Genomic DNA, 20,688 nt, shown 5'->3' on the forward strand with positions numbered 1-20,688 from the left:
TCTCTCCATTGTATTTATCTTTTGAATAAAAGCCTAATGGGCTCAACACACGGGGAGCGACTAATGACAGCGTGCAGCGACACTCATCGCATAGGCTTTAAAATCGAACACACGGGCAGTGACAAACTGCAGCGACTAGCGGCAGCTTGTCACGTCGCGCTCTGTTCCAGAGCAGATCGCGAGCCTCCTACACGTCTGATTGGCTGTTTATTTGGAGGGAATTTGAAGTATTATTGTATTACGAACAAGGCTGGAGACTGAAGTGTGTAGAACCAGGTAACTTTAATACACGCACCGAGCATAGGTAGTGTTACATATATATATCACTCCGCGTAGCGCACTATATTCTTTGTATACGAGACATATTACAACATCCCCTCTGTTTAGTTAACTCTCACATTCAACAAAAATAATCACATAAAGTGGCTAAGCTTTTCTTCAGATATCTTGACCAAAATATAGTCAACATTTTATGCTACATTCTTTAAAGAACAATACTAAACATAGCATTCTGATTTTAACAATATAACTTTTTCCTTTAGCTTGCATGTAGGCTTAACAATCAAATTAGTAACCATTAATCACTCACAACCAACAGATTAGTTTTTTTTCCTAAACATAGTCTTTGTATTGGGTTGGCTTGTTTATAACTCTGCCGGATCTAGTGTGTACTTGTTGTACAAGTTTTTGTTTTTCACAGTTCTTGTCTGTTTCACGTGGTGTTTCATGGATTGCTTCTGCAGAGTCGTTGTGACCTTCGTGAGTTTCAGCTTGTTGTAGTGGCTCTGCAAACTGAATCCTCCTCGTGTTGCTCTGTATGGTTGGTTTGAAAAGTTCTCTTAAGTGGCTTCTGCAGCGTCTGATTTGGTTCCCATTTGGTGTTTGAACAATGTAACTCCTTGGCTCACTGCTCTTTTCCACAATGGTTGCTGGGTGCCACGTTCCCCTTTCTTTGTTCAATACAGTCACATGTTGTCCTGGGTGAAGAGGTGGTAATTCCTTACGACTGTTTCTGTCATGATGTTCCGTCATGTCTGCTGTTCGTTGTTCCAGTTGCAATCTGTGCTCTTCTCTGCCAGGGTCTGTTCGACTTGGTAGAAGGGTAGTGATGGGTCTGCCAAAAATCAGCTCTGCAGGTGATGGAAGTTTACTGTCAATCGGCGTTGCTCTGATCTGTAGTAGTGCCTTTTGCAGATTTCCACCAATCTTCAGTGTCTTTTTAACAATTGATTTGATGTGTCGGACGTGTCTTTCAATGAATCTATTGCTTTTTGGGTAATGGGGGGAGCTTGTGATGTGTTCAATACCCCATTCCTCTGTGAACTTTTTGAAAGCTTCTCCTGTATACTGTGTTCCATTGTCTGTCAATATTTCATCGGGACGTCCAAATAGTGACATATACATTTGCATCTTTTGTGCTACTGCATGACTTGACGCTGTGTGTAGCTCATCCACTACAGGGAACTTAGAATATCTGTCCACAGTCAATAAATATTGACGACCGTTCACTTCAAATAGATCTGAAGCTAGTGACTGCCACGGCTTGGTTGGTACCTTATGTGGGTGGAGAGGTTGTTTTGGGTTTGCATCCTGGTGTTCTATACATATCGCACAGGATCTGCATATCCTCTCAATGTCATCATTCATTTTTGTCCAGTATACACTTTCTCTTGCAAGACGACGTGTTTTCTCGATTCCTTGGTGACTTGAATGTAGTTGTTTTAATATACTCTCTGTCATCGAATCAGGAATAAGCACTTGTCTGCCTTTGAATATGACTCCTGACTCTATAGCAAGTTCGTCCCTGAATGACCAATAGGCACGTAGATTTTTTGGGAGATCAGATATTTTTTGTGGCCATCCTTGATGAATCACTTCCTTCAGTGCATTTAGTTTGAGATCTTTGGTTGTTTCTGCACGAAGAGTGTTCTGTTTTTTGGGAGAAAAGTTGATAAGTGCTATAGTGTGCATTTCAGGGTCTTCTGTTTCAAGAACTATTCCATCAATACGCTCGTCCAGTTCTATTTCGCTACTGTTCTCAGGATTTGGTAATCGGCTAAGGGTGTCAGCCAGGATCATCTGTGGTCCAGGCCTATACATGACCTCGAAATTGTAACCTTGCACTTGCACCAGCATTCGTTGTAACCTTGGTGGAGCCGCATGTAGTGGTTTTCGACATATGGTTACAAGTGGCTTGTGATCTGTAATCACTATGAATGCTTTGCCGTACAGATACGTGTGATACCGTTGTATACCATAGACGATAGCTAGCATTTCTCGCTCAATGTTGCTATATCTGGACTGCGTATCTGTGAGTGTTTTGGATCCAAAAGCTATAGGTTGGCTGTTTTGCACGAGTGCCACCCCTAAACCTTTCTGTGATGCATCTACTTCGAGTGTTAGAGTCGTCTTAGGATCGTAGTATTTCAAACAGGCATCTTCAGTGATTATTTCTTTCAGGTCATCGAAACATTTTTGGTAGTTTGAGTCCCATGACCATGGTACGTCATTTTTTAGTAAGCCTCTTAAGGTGTGTGCTTTGTCTGCAAACTTTGGTATATAGGGAGACAGATAAGATAACATCCCAATGAATCTGTGTAGTTCATCTTTGTTTTGGGGTGTTGGCATTTTTTGAATGTCTCGGATCTTAGTCGGATCTGGTCGGATGCCATTGGCTGTGTACTGGTTACCAAAAAATGAGATTTGGTTTTGCTTGATATTGCATTTATCACTGTTGAACACCAAACCTGTGTTTGCAGCACGTTCCATCAGGCTGATTAGGTTCCTGTTGTGTTCCTCCTCATTTTCCCCATAAACTGCAATGTCATCAGCAATGCTCACTACTCCTTGTAGTCCCTCCAGGATCTGATCCATCTTGGCCTGAAAGATATCTTGAGACACACTTAGTCCAAATGGTAAACGTTTCCAGCAGTATCTACCGAATGGAGTGCGAAATGTTGTTAATAGTTGTGAGTCTTCATCCAAATGTATGGACCAATATCCTGCCTTTGCATCTAATTTGCTGAATATTTTCGCTTTTGCAAATTTTGGGTTGAGCTCCTCAACAGTAGGAATCTTGTGTGGACATCTCTTTAAACTGTTGTTTAGTTTTTGAGGGTCGAGACATATTCGTAGGCTTCCATCTTTTTTAGTACTATATGCTAGGCTGGAGCACCAATCTGTGTGCACTTCTACTTTTCGTATCACATCCTGCTCCACAAGACTATTCAACTCTTTTTTGAGCTTGTCTTTTATGTGAATGCTGCATTTACGTGGTGGGTCTTGAAATGGTTCAGCGCCCTCTTTTAGCAGTAGTTTTGCAGTACCATTGAAGTTTCCGAGTTTGTCAAACTGGTCTGGAAATGCTTTTTTTAGATCTTCTACAGTGTTAATGCAGTTTGGTGTATCTACTTTGTTTTGTATTGTTTTAGTCTCTGTGTGTGCTGTTTTGCTGGCATTAGTCACAGAGTCCACATTCACAGTGACAAGTTTAAGCGCTTCAGATGTAGGTAAGCCAACTATTGCCGGACCTGGTACATCCACAACATAGAACATGGCGTTAACCCACTTGGAATCTTTCCACTGACATGGAATGTCTATTTTCCCATAGCAGTGAATCCTGTGTCCACTGTACGCTGACAGTTTTGCATGGCTCTTTTGCAATCTGTTCATAGCCTGACGATTTCTGCCGTACATTTGTCTGTATGTACGCAGTGGGAGGGTATTTCCTGATGCACCTGTGTCAATCTTTAGTCGCAATGTATATTTCTGGTGTGGTAGGTCAGGTGGTTTCACATTCAATACTGTATATGCTTCGTCTCTTGGTGCTTTAGTATAAATACTGTGCATGCATTTTTCGCTCACTGTGACACAGTGAAACTGTCTTTGATACATGTCATCCTCACTTGAGTCTGTAGTTTGTATGGCGTACATTTTATTTGCCTTTTTGTGGTCATTCTTGTATGACTGTGACTTATTTCTTTGTTGCTGTTTGGAGTGCTCTTTATGCTTTAGTTGCTTTCTTTTCCTACAGCATTTAGCCCAGTGTCCTTTGATGCCACATAAATGACACACATCATGGAAAGCAGGACATTGTCGTGGTTTATGGTCTGATCCACATTTTTGACAATGACGTCCTTTAATAATAGCATCCATTTTTTCTTTTTGTGCAGTTTTGCTTACCTCCAATTGGTGCAGTTGGAGATTTCCTGCTGTTAGAGCTTCATGCTTTCGTCCTTCAGTCAACACTTCAGCAAGGGAACAACCTTGTGGTTTACTGTAAAGCTCATTTCTGAATGTTTCGTGTGGTGTACTGGCTATAATAAGTTCAATGAGACGTTCATGGAGTTCCTCTTCTGTGAACTGACATTTTAGTGCGAGAGTTCTCGCTCTGGTAACAAAATCATCAATACTTTCATCCGGTTTTTGTCTATATTGCATGAGATGAAGTCTGTGAATCCTGAAGTTAACATCAAGCTTTAACTGACCTTCGAAAAATGTCCACAGTTTTGACGGCACTTTTTTTTCATCTGCTGTTAGCCCGCTAGCATTTAGCCTCTTTAGCCCCTCATCTCCGATACCTCGGCATATTTTCCTCGCCTGCTTTTCTTCCTCTGTTATTTCCTCGTCCTCTAGGTACAGACACATTTTCTGCTTGAATAACGAGATCGCCTCACCCAGATCCGGGTCGGACCAGTTCATGGTAGGTAAATGTGATGCCATCTCGTATCGGCAGTTAGCTTTAGCGTGCAGTGTGCAGTTAGCAACGGCAATTATCCTCGGACAAACCAATCTCTTCAATATACGCCGTGGGAGAGGAGTCGGGCCTTATTTTCTTCATTCCTCAACTTTCCGCTGCCACCATGAAGTATTATTGTATTACGAACAAGGCTGGAGACTGAAGTGTGTAGAACCAGGTAACTTTAATACACGCACCGAGCATAGGTAGTGTTACATATATATATCACTCCGCGTAGCGCACTATATTCTTTGTATACGAGACATATTACAACAGAATTTTGAGGTTAATAGCGGTAGTTGGGAAAAAGACGCTAAAATGAAATCTCGTAAAGTTTTGCTTCATTTGACTAAACTATTACAATTGGTTGCACTCAACAAAACTAAAAAAAAAGCGATCCTGGGTCCACCCTATTCTGCAGCTAATTCTGTTTAATGTAAAAACCTTATATATATATATATATATATATATATATATATATATATATATATATATATATATATATTAATGTTGAATCAGTCTTTAATACATTTGGTTATTAGTCTCCATAAATTTATCTGAATTAACAAATTTGTGCATGTTAACTTACCACTCATATTCACCCTGGCACCAACAAGTTCCCAGGCAGCTGCTTTTTTTGGATATATCTCGGTAGTCTCTTTGAGATGTCAAAAATAATTGGTAAATCCGACACCGTGAGTATAATTTTCTCCTCCATGATGTTTCTGAAGTGGACAGTGCATTGGCTCGTCAATCAAACTCTCGCTGATTGGCTGTTGTGCAGGCGAGAGCGATAAAAGTAGAACATTTTTCAACTATCATTAGTCGCGTCGCAGGCCCGCGTGTTCACGTCGACATGCACGAGCGCGAGGTTTTCACGTGCACGACTTTCGCTTGTCGCAGAGGTACAAGCGAGACGAGCGATTTTCACAGTGTCGCACAGGTACCATTGAAAATAAATGGAGAGCGAGCGACGTCGCTCCCCGTGTGTCGAGCCCATAATCCATTACACTTCTGGTAGATAGCAGTTTAGAGACAAACACCTCCAAGTTAATACAAGCCCTCTAGGTGCCTTCTCAACTGCTGTCTTTGAGTCCATCAGCCCACCCAAATCGGCCTGCTCTAGGTAACAAGAAGCCATTTTTGAACATTTTGCACCTAGCACTCTCCTCCTTTCACCACTCTCTTAGCCCGGGGATCCTTCCTATGACATTCATTGTACAAACAAACAAAGCCTGACTTGATTTATCTTGTCCGTGAACTTGAGGTGAGCCTGATAAATTGCTTAGCAGATAAAGCTATAGTTATTTGGAAATGCATTTTTGGCAGTGTTGAAATGAGCTCATAGGGTTTTCCTTAAGTAATGGTTGCAACATTGCCTCAAGAAACACATTTTTGATCATTAAAGTGGGTGGATAAACAGCAGAATGGATTCACGTCGTGCCCTTCTAACCTCTCCAAAATGTGTCCCATGTCTCTTGGCTCAGCACTGTCACACGCCCTTTTAATTATCTCATCCATCAAACTCAGAAAGCTCTGCACCCTCCCAAAACCTCGGCTGTTCTTATCTTCTGGTGGTACGCAGGAGTCTATGTAGTTTAAGGACCTGGTTTAGACCTGGTTTGAACTTGGTTTTGGCAAGAGGCAGTCCATGGGTAGGGGAGGCGCCTATATTTCCTGGTTTAGTTCTTGTTTAGTCCTGATATCTAATTATTGTTTGTTAAGCGATTCATTGTTACTCATGCTTTACTTGGTTTTGACCGATGTTGTTGCGGTTTGGCCTTTTAAACCTCCTCACCAAATGGTTTGATAACTTAGGCCTCAATTTGAAAGGTGTTGTCCTAGTTCTTGTATAATCCTGTTTTGCAGTTTAAAGTGCACTATCTCTAACTAATCCGTAATCATGGAGTCAAATAGGTAGCACCATCGAGACAAGTTACAAGCCAGATCTGTGGAGAAGTGAGTCTGCCTGTTTTGTAAGGTGTTTTTTGCAGTTAAAACATCTGAATAAATACCAGGTATACACGTTCATTATCATACTGTGAAACATTCCAGGCAAAGCAGTAACAGTGGGACAACTAGGTGGTAGAAAATCAGTCAGAAAAGTTACATAGTGCACCTTTAAGTAGTAGTTGTTTTAGATAGATAGATAGATAGATAGATAGATAGATAGAAAAAACTTTATTAATCTCCAAGGGAGAAATTCAGGTGTACGGCAGCAAACACACACTTGCACAAACACACACAATAATAACAGTAAAAACAATAAAATATTACTAACAATAGTATAAAGTGCTCATCATATAGAAGTCACAGTTCATATCAGGCAGTTCTGTTAAACAGCCTGATAGCTGAAGGGACAAACGACCTCGAAAAGCGCACTGTCCTGCAGCTCAGTGAGTCCTGATTTAGTCCTTAATTAGCTGCATCTTAGGGCCTTTTTTGTTATTTTCATCTTGCTTTAATTCTGGTTTGAACCTATATAGCTAAAGTTGTTCTATTTTAGTTCTTGGGTTGGAACTTGTTTTTGTGATTCTCCTGTTTTTGTGATTGTGTTAAAAGTTTTATTTTATTTTTATTTTTTAAGCATAGTAAACTTTTTGTCCAGTTGACAGAATTGATCTTTTCTTTTTCATACCTGGACAGCTGATCCTGCTCTGATTATAGCTGATCCTGCTTCGAGTATTATCTTGATTAGGCTAAATTTCAAATACAAAAAAAAAATAAAAAATAATAAATGTACGTTTAGCTCTGTATAAAAAATATGCAGAATTTTGTGGCCTGGACATAAGCAGTGACATCATGATGTCCAGTGTTGGCTCATTTGGCGCAGTAGGACCTATGCACTAGCACAGAGACAATAAACACAGTTGTTTGCGTAACAACAGTGAAAGGAATGCACTGATGATGGGAAGCAGACCTCTCCACTTAAACGTGAGCACATGTTCAAGGGCTTCTGCCTTATAATATGGTTGTTCATAGATAGGCCAAATGGGGGCGATATAAAGCCAGAATGTGCTGTGTACAAGATATATCAGGGGTTCAAATTGTACATTGAATTCCCCTGTACGCTCCACAGTAATTGTGATGTTTGAGCACTAGATGGAGCTATTAGTACTTTCTTTACAGCTGACCTTTAAAAGATAATGACATTCTGTCATAAACTAATTACATGTTTATGTTAGGTTATGTTAATCTAAATGTGAACATACTGAAAAACCACACATTTCCTTTAGACTATCTTCAGGCCTATATGACAAATGCAGCAGTTGGGTGTTGCTAAATTTCCAGCTAAACAGAAACATATAATCAGTATTAATTATTATTATTATTATTATTATTATTATTATTATTATTATTATTATTATTATTATTATTATTATTATTATTATTATTATTATTATTTCTGCCAGAAGTTGTGCCACTTTGTGTCAAAGAAGATGTGATTGATTTGCATTTATTACTGATGGTTTTACTGTTAAAAAAATATGCATTCTGACTGTGAGCAGGGTCGCCTCCTCACAGATCAGAGTCAGAAACTGAATAGGTTTTATTGGCTTGTCAGTGAACAAAATAAACTATGATAAAATAAAAATGAGCATGAGCAATGGCATGCATTAAAAAGGTAAATAAAAATAGACTTGGATATACAAATACAAAAAAGGTCTGATCTATAACTTGATCGGGTGGCAATACTTAATGTAAAGTAATAACATATCAGCAGGATATTTAGTGCACCTTTATTGTTGGTTTATTTAAATAATTTCTGGCTATGAAGAAATGAATGGACACAAGCTATCTTCTGCTGTTTTTGATAAGCCAAATTAATCCAGGACTGCCATTAAGTAATATGTTTTTAAGAACACAGGTCTATCCTCAGGCGCTCTAAGTATACTAAGTATATTTTGTTATCTGTTGAGATGAGTCCAAAATAAATGCATGTTCTCACAGCCCCAAGATATCTGTATTATTACATTGATAGTTTATCAATTAGAGCCATGCAGTCTTAGCCTTGGGGGTATATACAAATAAATACAGAAAGATAAACGAACTTCCCTACAATATTATGCAACTGCTGATGGTTACACTGATTACCACCAGATGGCAGCATAGCACAGAACTTAAGTTTCATACTCGCTTGCAGAATCTTAGTCAGCATTTATCAGTGACAAGACAAATCTAAATATTTTACTGTTTCAATAATGGAGTGGTGGCCCGACATAGCAGTGACTTTTGACTTCCTCTAGTGGCAAAAAAAAAAAAGGCATAGCAGGCTTTCAGACAGCGTTACTATATCTTTATGAATTTGTGTGTCAGTTTCTACAGAGATGCTTTCTCAGTAACCTGATTTTGAATAATTGATAAGCAGTGTTGGGAAGTAACTGAAAAAACATATTCTGAATATTAATTTTGTGTAACTGTATTCCAGTACTCTTTCATTAGGAGGTCTTCACAAGTTACTTTCCTAAATTACAAGGGATACATGGGGTACTATCATGTAATTTTGGCTTTGAACTGCACTGTTTTACTGAGAATAAAGAAAACGGTCTAGGGCTATGCCTCTAGTTACAAGCCAAAATGTCATTCTTCATAGATTAATTTAATCCCGTAACACAATTACATATCCGTGGAGACCAGCAGGTGCAAGATCCTTGACCAGAACATTTTTTAGTGGACTTTTAACTTCAAAGTCAATTGACATTTTGACACCTGCATATATAAATTACAGGATTATGCCTCCAGTTATAAACCCAACTCTGCTCTCATTCTTAACATATAGAACATACTTTCCCAGTCACCTGAAGTTTAAGGCCAAGAGGATAAAAGAGAACAAATCTTTGCCATCATATGTTGCTTTCTGGACGTTCTCTTTTTCAACACTTCAATCATATATGTTTTTCCATTTTCAAAAACCTGATTGTTTTGACTGTGGGGCCTGTTGTTTACCTCTGCTCCCTGTGGTGTAATTGTAGAGTATTTTTTCTCACCACCTTCTAATGCAAAAGTCACACTAAAAACGTATGTCCAAACAGGCTTCCATACTCCATGTCCCGGTCTTCCCTCAGTCACAAAAACACCAGCCAAGAATTTGTTTCTGTTGTTGAAGTTTGTGACTTCACCAGAGCCTTGTAATTGACTAACCTCTGCTGCTCTGCTTGGGCTAAAGCTCTCCAAGAAAAATGAACTCAGCCTGAACTCCTAGGGAAGCACAGGAGGCTACTACCACACTGACAAAAACAAGTTTATAATCTAGTAAGGCAGGAATTCTGTATTGGTCATAATGTGGATCCAATATAATGAATTTGTTATGATAAAAATAAGAGGCCTTGTACTTCTACTGCTATGCCGTATAAAAGCTCATGATTGAATGGGAAAACACAACCGTCAAAATACAATTTGTATACCACTGTGCGAAAGAGAGAAGCATTAGCCAAACTTTTTTTTTTTTTTTTTCTAAGTAAACAGAACCGTTGCGGAACCATCACACTGTAATGTTACAGTACTTTTCATTCATGATAAATTTTGTAGTATATAGTATAATCTTGATTATAATTAATGAGGTTAATTGAAAATGTTACATATGACACCACAATCCTGAGCTTTAGATACCTAAATTTGAGTCATGGATACACTGAACAATCTTAGTGGATGTGATTCAGAACATTAAAGCACTTGCTCACTCCTCACAAATCCCACTCTGACCTGTGCATACCTTACACATAAGAATGGGGTGTGAGTGGTTGGCAGCGGTCAGCAATGGTGGATGAAGTACTCAGTCTTCTTACTTAAGTAAAAACCCATATACAGAGGCAAAAAGTTACTCAAGTTAAAGTATCACATGAAAAAATCTACTTAAGTATAAGTACCTGTTTAAAAATGTACTTTTAGAGTAAAAAGTAAAGCACTGTGAATTTGTAAAGAGTAAGGGTGTAAATGTAGTGATCCATCCATCCATCCATCCATTTTCTTCCGCTTATCCGGGGCCGGGTCGCGGGGGCAGCAGTCTAAGCAGGGACTCCCAGACTTCCCTCACCCCGGACACGTCCTCCAGCTCCTCCGGTGGGACCCCAAGGCGTTCCCAGGCCAGCCGAGAGACATAGTCCCTCCAGCATGTCCTGGGTCTTCCCCGGGGCCTCCTCCCGGTGGGACATGCCCAGAACACCTCCCTAGGGAGGCGTCCAGGAGGCATCCTGAGCAGATGCCCGAGCCACCTCAGCTGGTTCCTCTCAACGTGTAGGAGCAGCGGCTCTACTCCGAGCTCCTCCCGTGTGACCGAGCTCCTCACCCTATCCCTAAGGGTGCGCCCAGCCACTCTGCGGAGGAAGCCCATTTCAGCCGCTTGTATCCGCGATCTTGTCTTTTCGGTCATTACCCAGAGCTCATGACCATAGGTGAGATGTAGTGAATGTAGTGATATTGATTTTTAAAATTATTCATATTTTGGTCAACGGTAGCAATACGAATCATTTATTTTTTTCTGAATGTTGTGTATTTATTTTGTTTGCTCAAAGTTGAAGCTTGAACTTGAAAACCTTAGCCAGGATGTTACCACGAACATGGTAAAAATCATGTATGCATCTGGCATACACTGATTACTGATCCGTCTTCAATTGAGTTGTCCTCGGTCAGAAGGAACAGCCAAACTCCACAATGTATGGTTCAGGGATGTTTATTCAGAAGAAGGGAGCAGGTGGCACCGAGGGACTGATTATTATACAGGTAGTTTTGTGGTGGTGTATCCATGTATATGTGTGTGTGTGCGTGTGTGTGTGTGTGTGTGTGTGTGTGTGGTTCTCTGAAAGAAAGACAAAGAATATATGCATTAGCAACAGCAGAAACACCAATACAATGAAATGAATAAAGAAAAAAAAGGCATGTTATAACACAAAGAACCACAGGGGGGCGCTACAACACATAAATAAATAACAAATTCTAGTAACCCTTAAGTGGTTGTATAAATGCAATAATAAACAAATAGGCAAAACTGTACAAAATGGGCAAATTCACTATTTACAGGAGGATGCAGGGAAAAATAATAGCTATTGCAATACGATGGACAATGGATGGACACAATTGAAGCGTTGTTATGTGGTAATTGCATGTGGAGCACATATAAAAATACACATTTGTAAATAAACTGGCTAAATACAACATTCATACCCAATTACAAACAATACTTACATCGTATGAACGCACGCAGTACTCACACAAGATTAGTCAGGATGACCTGCGAACAACACGAGGGTCCGCTCGTGAACTCGCGGGCCACGGACCTTCTAGAACAGAGGTGTCAGACACATTTTCATTGAGGGCCACATCAGCAAATTGGCTATACTCAAAGGGCCAGATGTAAAATAGATAACTAATGTTCCCTCTAATTTTTCACAAGTCTGAGCAAACACACAAACTCCCTGAGCGGTCCCATGGACCACTGTGAGCAACATCAGACCTGTTCACTGTGGTCATGCTGCATCGCATCCATCCAAGTTAAATGGTTTATTAAAAGAATAAAATTACCGCTTTTATACCGCACTTATACAATGAAAATGACAAAAATGTGTGTGTATCGCACAAGTTCTAAAGTGCTATGTGTATTGCACAAGTTCTAAAGTGCAGTGTGTAATGCACAAGTTTTATAGTGCTGTGAGTATTGCACAAGTTCTAAAGTGCTGTGTGTATTGCACATAACCTAAAGTGCAAGGTGTATTGTACAAGTCCTATAGGCCGAGTATTATATGTAATGCTAAAACTGAGTAATTATTGTGATAATCTGAGACCCTTTTTGCATATTGAGTGAGTGAAAGTTCTATGGGAAGTGAAAAACACAATGGAATCATAAATTGGGTAATAAAATCCAAAATAACCATTTTATTAAGAATTCAATGACAATTTTTGCTTCTCAAATATTTTCTGCAGTTTACATTTATATCACTGCATAACTTATTCTGTTATAGGTACTGGTTAAAGTTGTTGTCTTAGTCAAATTTATTAGAAATTATGACAAAAGCTGTCACATTTCTACAGTAAAACAAACCGATTTTACAAAGTTCAAGTGACTCAATAGCTCAGAAGTATTAAACATAGTATAGTTTAGTTCCTTGTGAAAAATGCAAGGACAACAAAGCTTTGAATAGTAGTGAAAATGCCTGTTATAGACCTCTTGTTCATATACATGTCACCTTTGGGATTAACAAGGGTGTAATAACGTAATGAAGTCTCCATGGTTTCTAATGCTGGACTAAAGCAGAAATGCAGCTGAACTTTAACAAGAAAGAACAGAAGAAAAAACATGAATGTCCCGTGTTACCAAGGTGAGGTCAACAATGGACTTGATGCCATTTACCAAGAGCCAATGTAGTTTACTTAATACAGTGGCCATATTCTTAAAGGGGATGTACAGTATGTGTGTCATGATGTTTTAATGCTTTTGAATTGATCTTCCTCATTTTCAGACATCCTTACACTTTTAAAACCTCTACAAACAATATAACTCCAAAATCTGAACAAAAAGAAAAAAAGTTGTCAGAGTGCTGTTTGGTTGTAATTGTATGAACACATAAAAAGGAGTGTGGGGGTCTAACCTTTTTTGTATGATATAAATATACAAAATGTGAAAAGATACCAGAGCTTTGCATAACTTTTTACGAAATAAAATACAAGAATGTGTGTTTTAAAGGTGCACTATGTAACTTTTCTGGTGGAGTGGATGTGTTTTTTGTTTTGCCTAAAATGTTCCACATAATGGCATTACATTTCCATCATGGAGACAAGCAGCTCACAGTAAAAATGCACTTTCAGCAATAAAACACCTAATTGGCTATTAATATAAATAAGTTTAATGCCATATTGTGAAGAATTCCAAGCAATGTAATGCCATTTCTATTCAATGTATGTGTTTGTAGAGCACAAATCTTCACACATTTTGGGATTTAACAGTAAGTTAGAAAATCTGATTGGTCAATTAAAGAAAAGCAAACAACCATGAAGGTGGAGTACCCTCCACCAGAAAGGTTACATACTGCACCTTCAGTGTTGTAATTAAAGGTCCTTTATAATGCAAAATTGACTCTTGTGAGCTTTAACCCATGTTATAATGTTGTCACCTCCTCAAAAACATATGGAGTTGTGTTTGAGTAATCCTGGTTAATTAGCCTGTCTACATCTCCAAAACTCAAATGCTATGATATGATGTCATGAAGTGGTAGTTTAACAGCAACCTTTTACCTTTTGTTCATTACAGATTGGACATTCTAGGTCTGAAATCACCCCAATGATTCTAGTGAATGTGTAAAGAGTTTAAAAACACAGTAGAGCACTTCTTGTATTACCACATGACATCACAGGGTGTTTTTTTGTTTTGTTTGAGAGAAGCCTAAATATGCAGGGTCTGTGTGTTAAACATATACAAATGAAACAAAACAACTCCAGGCATGTTTTTGATGAGGAAACAACATTGTATTATAGATCTGAAAATAATGTAATACAGGCACTTTAACAAACATCAATATGGAAACAGTCACTGATGTTTCACTGTTGCATTGTTTTGTGAGGTACCATTAGAGAAAAACACTTTAGTAGTGCTACAGTGCATGTACTGCATTGATCACCTTGATTGATTATGTATAACTTGTCTTTTATAACACTCATCAAGTAGCATGTTTTTTGTTGCAAGGAGAAAGTCAGAGGGCAGGCATATAACAGACACTTCATAAGAGCGAAACTAATACAACTTCATTACAAAACTTACTATGCCTTAACTGCCTTACAAAATTTTATCTAAACCAGGACTAAAATGGATCAAAACCAGAATTATACCAGATCTAAAACTGGACTAAACCAGATTTAAGTCTTACACATGGAATTATAAGAAAGAATTATTAAAAAAAAAAAGCTCAGGACAATTAGTGCAGTATTGTCCATTGTAGTGCAACTTTATAAGCATAATAGAGGAATTATTTATTTGCTTATATATTTACTTTAATTTCAGTTTAGCTTCAAATTCCACTTCACTGGACACTGCGTTTGGATTCTCGCCCACTGGCTGAGATTCTTTGCTGTATTACAAGCACTTTTCTTACCTATCCCTGAATCGAATGATATATTTACATTACACTCATCACCAGGGAAACCTGGCTTTGTCTCTCGCTGAACTCAACACTGTAGAAAAACTAGCACTTGTGGGAAAACTCAATGTTATACTTTATTATTGAATTATATGTGCAGCCAGTTCACATATCAAGTCCAGAAGATATGGTGCCGAATCTGATTATAAAACAATACCATGACCACTGAAATCCCAGGTCAGTGCGAATAATAATAACTTTTACTGTCTCAAGATACCAGCGCTGAGTTGAATTGAGATTTTAACCAAATGTTTCCCACAATATTGTTAATGAATGTAAGCAAATGTGAAAATGTTCAAAAATTTACGATTATGGGTGTTATGGGGAGAGAGGGGCCGATTATAAAATAGCATGACCACAGAAACATCATGTGTGGACCGAAGTCTCAAATGCAAAAATACTAGCGTTTACTGTCTCAGCATACCAGTGCTGAGATGAATTGAGACTTTGACTGAATATTTCCCACAATATTGTTACATTGTGAAAATGTTGAAAAATTATAAGTGTTATGGGGAGAGATGGCGAATGTGATTATAAACCAATACCATGGTCACAGAAATATCACGTGTGGACTGAAGTCTCAAATGCAAAAATACTCATTTTTTACTGTCTCAAGCTACCAACGCTGAGATGAATTGAGACTTTGGAGTGTTATAGGGAGAGAGATCCTGAGTGCAATTATAAAACAATACCATGATCGCTGAAATATCATGTGTGGACTGAAATCTCAAATGAAAAAAATACTAACTTTTATTATCGAGATACCAGTGCTGAGTTGAATTGAGACTTTGAAAAAATGTTTCCCACAATATTGTTACATCGTGAAAATTCTGAGTGTTATGGGAAGAGAGATGCTGACTGTGATTATAAACCAATACCATGAGTGCAGAAATATCACTTGTGGACTGACGTCTCAAATGCAAAACTACAAATTTTTACTGTCTAAAAATACCAGTGCAGAGTTAAATTGAGATCTTGACAGATGTTTTTTTATTGTTACATTGTGAGAATGTTGAAAAATTATAAGTGTTATGCATAATACCATATCATAACACTTATAATTTAACACTTATAATTTTTTTGTGACAAATGAAAAAATGTAAGTGTTATGCCGAATCGAATTATAACACACTGTGACCTCAGAAATATCACGTGTGGACTGAAGTCTCAAATGCAAAAATGCTAACTTTTACTGTCTCAAGATACCCATACTATTGTTACATTGTGAAAATTTTGAACAATTATAAGTGTTGTGTGGAGAGAGATGCCAAATGCAATTAGAAAACAATAAAATGACCGCAGAAATATCACATGTGGACTTAAGGCTCAAATGTAAAAAGAATGTAACTTTTACTGTCTCAAGATACCAGTGCTAAGTTGAATTGAGACTTTGACCAAATGTTACCGAAAATATTGTTACATTATGAAAATGTTGAAAAATCTTAAACATTATGGGGAGAGAGATGCCTAATGCATAAGCCAATACCATGACAACAGAAATATCACGTGTGAACTGAAGTCTCAAATGCAAAAATACAAACTTTTACTGTCTCAAGATACCAGTGCTGAACTGAATTGAGACTTTGACTGAATGTTCCCCACAATATTGTTAATGAATGTAACTAAATGTGAAAACGCCAAAAAAATTACAATTATAGATGTTATGGGGAGAGAGGTCATTCAAGAGGCTTAGTTTTGGGGGGGTGGCTCTGTACGGAAAGGAGTGTAGTGCAGTGCTTTGGCAGTGCACTCCTGTTCCAGATGTGGACAGATGTGACCTGATGTCCTCTGCAGATGTTATAAAGAGTGGACGGGTGTGAACATTAGTTACTGCAGGTTTCTGAGGGAGTGTGAACAAAAACACATACGCACCTCATTAACAACAACATGACCCCCAAAGCTGCACTCTGGAATTTTGAATTGAATCTAAGGGAATTGATTTTAGAAATGAGATGTGTAGTCATTAGAGCTGCTTTGGTGTGGTGTACAGTATACTTGACTTATTGTTGACATAATCTTTCTTTCTGTTCTGTTTCTTTCTATTGTTACAGTGTTACTGTTTAGGTTTGTATCTGTATTTTAAATGTGGAATAAGTTTGCTGATCCAAATTTTTTATGTTGATAAAAAATGGGGCTGTTAACATACATATTATTGACATATTCCTTATAATAAAGGTACAGTGTGTACATTTCTGGAGAAGGCAAGTCACCTGCATGAGTCAATGGAAATAGAAAGTTAAAACCATGCTTCGGAACGTTCTCTGATGCACATGACATTCTGTGGAATATTTTATCCAAAGGAACAACATTTCCATAGAAACAAGCAGGATAACACACATTGTGTGTTTTGTGTTTGTGTTTAGTACAATGAAAACAAAATGAAAAAATAAATTATATATATATATATATATATATATATATATATATATATATATATATATATATATATATATATATATATATATATATATATATATATATATATATATGGGAGCTATGTTGCTATGTTGTCGGGGGCTTCATGTCACCCATGGCAAGCAGGTCCTTGGAGATGGGTCTGACTAAGAGCGGTTCAGAAGACCCCATGAGGAGTAATCCAACAAGGCCAGTTACGTTGCCTGGACTGGCCTTACCGGGGCGCCATCCTGGAGCCAGGCCTGGGGTGAGTGCTCAGCAGCGAGTGCCTGGTGGCCAGGCCCAGCCCGAAGAAACGACGTGGGGCCGTCCTCTCGTGGACCCACCACCTGCGAGAGGAGCCATGAGGGGTGGGTGCAGAGAGATCTGGGCGGCAGTCGAAGGTGGGGACCTCGACGACCGGACCTCCGAACATGGAGACTAGCTCTGGGGACATGGAATGTCACCTCGCTGGGGGGGAAGGAGCCTGAGCTTGTGCGGGAGGTTGAGCGTTACCGGCTAGATGTAGTCGGCCTCACCTCCACGCACAGCTTGGGCTCTGGAACCCAGATCCTTGAGAGGGGTTGGACTCTCCATTTCTCTGGCGTTGCCCGCAGGGAGCGGCGACGAGCTGGTGTGGGCTTGCTCATTGCCCCACAGCTCAGCCGCCACGTGTTGGAGTTCACCCGAGTGAACGAGAGGGTCGCGTCCCTGCGCCTTCGGGTCGGGGACAGGTCTCTCACTGTTGTGTTGGCCTACGGGCCAAACAGCAATGCGGAGTACCCGGCCTTCTTGGAGTCCCTGGGAGAGGCACTAGACAGTGCACCAACCAGGGACTCCGTTGTTCTCCTGGGGGACTTCAGTGCCCATGTGGGTAATGACAGTGACACTTGGAAGGGCGTGATTGGGAGGAATGGCCTCCTCGATCTGAACCCGAGTGGTGTTTTGTTATTGGACTCCTGTGCTAGTCACAGTTTGTCCATAACAAACACCATGTTTGAGCACAAGGGTGTCCATCGGTGCACGTGGCACCAGGACACTCTAGGTCGGAGATCGTTGATCGACTTTGTTGTCGTGTCATCTGACCTCCAACCGCGTGTCTTGGACACTCGGGTGAAGAGAGGGGCTGAGCTGTCAACTGATCACCACCTGGTGGTGAGTTGGATGGAAGGAGGAGGAAGCCAGACAGACCTGGCAGGCCCAAGCGCATCGTGAGGGTTTGCTGGGAACGTCTGGCGGAGCCCTCTGTCAGAGGGGTCTTCAACTCCCACCTCTGGGAGAGCTTCTCCCTGATCCCGGGGGAGGTTGGGGACCTGGACTCTGAATGGGCCATGTTCTCCACCTCTATTCTCAATGCGGTTGTGATCATAAGATCTGCGGTGCTTGTTGTGGCAGCAATCCTCGAACCCAGTGGTGGACACAGGAAGTAAGGGATGCCGTCAAGCTGAAGAAGGAGTCCTGTCGAGCCTTGTTGGCTCGTGGGACTCCTGAGGCAGCTGATGAGTACCGGCGGGCCAAGCGTGCCGCGGCAGTCACAGAGGCCAAAGAGATTCTGGCAAACCATCCGACGCCTCAAGAGGGGGAAGCAGTGCTTCACCAACACTGTTTACAGTGCGGGTGGAGAGCTGCTGACCTCGACTGGGGATGTTGTCGGGCGGTGGAAGGAATACTTTGAGGATCTCCTCAATCCCACTGTCACGTCTTCAGAGGAGGAAGCAGAAACTGGGGACCCGGAGGCGGACTCGCCCATCACCCTGGCTGAAGTCACTGAGGTGGTTGGCAAGCTCCTCGGTGGCAAGGCTCCGGGGGTGGACGAGATCCATCCTGAGTACCTCAAGTCCTTGGATGTTGTGGGGCTGTCTTGGCTGACACGTCTCTGCAACATCGCGTGGCGGTCGGGGACAGCACCTGTGGAATGGCAGACCGGGGTGGTGGTCCCTCTGTATAAGAAGGGGGACCAGAGGGTGTGTTTTAATTACAGGGGAATCACACTCCTCAGCCTTCCCGGTAAGGTCTATTCCAGGGTACTGGAGAGGAGAATCCGACCGATAGTCGAACCTTGGATTCAGGAGGAGCAGTGTGGTTTTCGTCCTGGTCGCGGAACACTGGACCAGCTCTATACTCTCCATCGGGTCCTTGAGGGTTCATGGGAGTTTGCCCAACCAGTCCACATGTGTTTTGTGGATCTGGAGAAGGCATTCGACCGTGTCCCTCGCGGTGTCCTTTGGGGGGTGCTCTGGGAGTATGGGGTCCGGGACTCTTTTCTAAGGGCTGTCCGGTCCTTGTATGACCGGAGCAGGAGCTGTGTTCACATTGCCGGCAGTAAGTCAGACCTGTTCCCGGTGCATGTTGGACTCCACCAGGGCTGCCCTTTGTCACCGGTTCTGTTCATTATATTTATGGACAGAATTTCTAGGCGCAGCCAGGGGCCGGAGGGGGCCTGGTTTGGGAACCACAGGATTTCATCTCTGCTGTTTGCAGATGATGTTGTCCTGATGGCTTCTTCGAGCCAGGACCTGCAGCAGGCACTGGGGCGTTTTGCAGCCGAGTGTGAAGCGGCTGGGATGAGAATCAGCTCCTCCAAATCCGAGGCCATGGTTCTCGACCGGAAAAAGGTGGTTTGCCCTCTCCGGGTGGGTGGTGAGTCTCTGCCTCAAGTGGAGGAGTTCAAGTATCTCGGGGTCTTGTTCACGAGTGACAGAAGGATGGAGCGTGAGATTGACAGGCGGATCGGTGCAGCGTCTGCAGTGATGCGGTCGCTGTATCGGTCCGTTGTGGTAAAGAAAGAGCTGAGCCCAAATGCAAAGCTCTCGATTTACCGGTCAATCTACGTTCCTACCCTCACCTATGGTCATGAGCTCTGGGTAATGACTGAAAGGACAAGGTCGCGGATACAAGCGGCTGAAATGGGTTTCCTCCGTAGGGTGGCCGGGCGCACCCTTAGGGATAGGGTGAGGAGCTCGGTCACACGGGAGGAGCTCAGAGTAGAGCCGCTGCTCCTACACGTTGAGAGGAACCAGTTGAGGTGGCTCGGGCATCTGCTCAGGATGCCTCCTGGACGCCTCCCTAGGGAGGAGTTCTGGGCATGTCCCACCGGGAGGAGGCCCCGGGGAAGACCCAGGACACGCTGGAGAAACTATGTCTCTCAGCTGGCCTGGGAACGCCTTGGGGTCACAACGGAAGAGCTGGAGGACGTGTCCGGGGTGAGGGAAGTCTGGGAGTCCCTCCTTAGACTGCTGCCCCCGCGACCCGGCCCCAGATAAGCGGAAGAAAATGGATGGAGATATATATATATATATATATATATATATATATATATATATATATATATATATATAATTTTATTTATTTATTGTTCAAAGGAACAACATTTCCATAGAAACAAGCAGGATAAGAGTAAGGTTTGTAGTGATGCAAGTCCACTCACATTTT

This window comes from Periophthalmus magnuspinnatus, chromosome 21, assembly GCF_009829125.3.
Source record: "Periophthalmus magnuspinnatus isolate fPerMag1 chromosome 21, fPerMag1.2.pri, whole genome shotgun sequence".
NCBI lineage: Eukaryota > Metazoa > Chordata > Actinopteri > Gobiiformes > Gobiidae > Periophthalmus > Periophthalmus magnuspinnatus.